This window comes from Marmota marmota, unplaced genomic scaffold, assembly GCF_001458135.2.
Source record: "Marmota marmota marmota unplaced genomic scaffold, marMar, whole genome shotgun sequence".
Classification (NCBI taxonomy): Eukaryota; Metazoa; Chordata; class Mammalia; order Rodentia; family Sciuridae; genus Marmota; species Marmota marmota.
The window spans coordinates 40,734,667-40,738,095 of NW_025999968.1; positions in this window are offsets into that span (position 1 = coordinate 40,734,667).

Consider the following 3,429-nt stretch of genomic DNA (forward strand, 5'->3'; position numbering starts at 1 on the left):
TATATATATATATATATATATATATATATATATATATATATATATAAACAGTTTCCTCATCCATTCATCTATTGAAGGGCATCTAAGTTGGTTCCAAAATTTAGCTATTGTGAATTGTGTTGCAATAAACATTGAGGTGGCTGTGTCCCTGTAGTAAGCTGTTTTTAAGTCCTTTGGGTATAAACCAAGGAGTGTAATAGATGGGTCAAATGGTGATTCCATTCCAAGTTTTCTGAGGATTCTCCATAGAAATTAGTTGCACCAATCTGCAGTCCCACCAGCAATGTAAGAGTGTGCCTTTTCCCCCATCCTCGCCAACACTTATTTTTGCTTCTATTCTTAATAACTGCCATTCGGTCTGAAGTGAGATGAAACCTTAGTTTTGATTTGCATGTATCTAGTTGCTAGATATTTTAAACATTTTCTCATATATCTTCTTCTGAGAAGTGTCTGTTCAGTTCCTTAGCCATTTATTTATTGTGGTTTTTTTGTTGTTGTTTTGTTTTGCTTTTAGTTTGTTTGTTTTTGGTGTTAAGTTTTTTGAGTACTTTATATATTCTGGAGATTAATTCTCTGACGTGCATGTGGTAAAAATTTGCTCCCATTTTGTAGGCTCTGTCTTCACCTCACTGATTATTTCTTTTGGTGAGAAGAAGCTTTTCAGTTTGAATCCATCATTTATTGATTCCTGATTTTATTTCTTGTGCTTTAGGAATCTTGTTAAGAATGTAGGATCCTAATCTGATGTGATGAAGATTTGGGCTTACTTTTTCTTCTATTAGGCTCAGGGTCTCTGGTCTAATTCCTAGGTCCTTGATCCACCTTGAGTTGAGTTTTGTGCATGGTAAGAGATAGGGGTTTAGTTTCATTTTGCTATCTATAGATTTCTAGTTCTCCCAGCAACATTTGTTGAAGAGCATAACCAGGCATCCAGAGCTATAGACCAAAAATGTAGCTGCAAGCACTGTGCTAGGTTAGCGGCTGCAGGGAAAAGGGGATATTTGGGGACTATAGGTACCTTGATATTGCTTATGGGCCCCAGCTGGTGTCCTAAGCTGGTAGTTGCCCCAACTAAAGGTGACGATGTTTGTAGAGAGAATAACCCAAGATGGTGACAAATATGTCCCCAGATGGAGATGGCTGCTTTCAGAAAAGGCCCATCAGGGCAGGCCAGGCCATGGCATTGGCAGCATGCTTAGAGATGCAACTCAGTGGCATGCAGTGCTGTGGTAGACAGCTGTCTCTAGACCTCGTCTGTGTGTCCCCAGGTACAGGGTACTGCATGGAAGAGACGATGGCAGTGGTTGCAGTGTCCCAAGTTGGAGGTGGTGGGGTTGGGGGGGGACTGGGGGCAGGGAGGAAAAGCCCCATGTTGGTAGATGGGGGTCCACACAGGAATGGTGGCCGGAGGACCTGCACAGATGGGTGGATGTGGGTCCTGCATAGGCTNTATATATATATATATATATATATATATATAATATTATATATTATATATATATATATTATATATATATAATCTCTCTCTATATATATAATCATCTGCATGGGTGAATGGCCAGAGTGCTACTTTTTTTTTAGTTTTTTTTTTTTTTTTTTTCGGGATTGGACCAAGGGCACTTAGCCACTGGGTCATATGCTCAGAGCTTTTTAATATTTTATTTAGAGACAGGGTCTCACTGTGTTGCTGTGGGGAGTGCTATTATAAATTATTTTTCAAAAAAAGAAAACTAAAATTGCTCTCTGCTGACATAGAGAGTAATTGACTTTTATATATAAACTTCTGTCCTTAAGTTTTGCTGTAATTGCTTATTAGTTTCAAGAGATTATTTAGTCTTGGCATGTTCTACATTAATAACAAAATATTAATTTCTTTTCAATCTATATACTTCTTATTTCCTTTTTCTTTTTTATTGCACTACTCAAATGTTCTGATGTAATCTTTAATAGAACTGTTGAGATGGGACTTCCTTGTTCTCTTGGGGTGAAGGTGTCTAGTTTCTCATTAACTATCATGGTACCTCTAGCATTGTGTAAATACTTTTCAACTGAGGAAGATCTCTTATTTTTCTACATTGCTGAGACTTTCTCTTTTTTATTACAAATGGTTTTGAAATTTTGTCAATTACTTATTCCGTGTCTGTTGATATGGTCAAATTATCTTACTTCTTTTGTCAATCAATATGGTGGATGGTGGATTATGTCAATTGATTTTCAAATGCTGAACCAGTTTTGTATAGTGGCATAAATCTCACTTGATTTTTGCAATTCTTTTAACAAGTGGTTTTATGTATTTCCCAATGTTTTATTGAAGTATTTTTTAAACTTCTATTCATGAGAGATGTTAATCTATAGTTTTTATTTCTTGAAATGTCTTGTAAAGATGAAATGACAACTTCCTAGTCCCTTCCTTACCACTGAAACTGTGATCCCTCATTATTTTTATTACACTTTTTGATGTTTTGAGGGCAAAAGTCCATCATAACTCATGGTGGTTCATGTAGAATACACACAGAAGTCTCCTAAATCCACATTTATAACCACCTCAAATGCAAAGATCAAAAAAATCTTCTTTTCTTTGATTCTATACAGAAGAACTACATTATCCTCATATGCAAATAATACCACTTTCTCATGAATTTTGAAAATTCGCTCTAAACAAACATACAGGTAAAATAAGCACAAAGGTGATATTACCTTGACTATGAAGCTAATTTTATACATATTTCTAAAGAGGTATGTAGAAAGCATCATAGACATTCAATATGCATAGGATTGCATTACTACCCAGGGGTCTTCAGCTTTATTTTGCAACTAGTTACTTTAAATATCCGGCCTAATGAGAATGCTGCTTCTCATTACCTACATGCTCAATTTAAATTGCAAATTCAACAGGTCATTTGTGCTCTACTTCCTTTTTGCCATCATTACTGATTTGTGGTATAAATCATTTTTCATGGTTTACCTGCATTAATGTTTTATTAATTTTCAACCATCCTTTTTTTTCAGCTAAGATGGGGAAATTTTCCTTTTTACTAATGAACATGCACATGAAATAATTAATATGAATCTAAACAAATGGGCTTCTTCCTCACACCATACTATTTTTTTTTCTTTTTTGCAATTATATTACTTTTGTCACTTAGTTCTCATGTTTAGTCTTATTCTGAGTCACACTACAGAACTAAATAACAAATTGGTTCAAAATTAAAATAGTCAATTTTATAATGAATTATTGTTTAAAGATTATTTTGGAAGTTAGAAACTGGAAACATTATGTCTGAATTTCTAAAATTATGAGAATTGGCTAAGTTGGAGTATACATCACTGTCTTAACTACCAGATTTCCTTATTGTGTGTGTTGTGTTTGTGTGTGTATATATTCATCTTATTGAAAAGTAAGATAATAGGCTTCGTCATGATGTATAT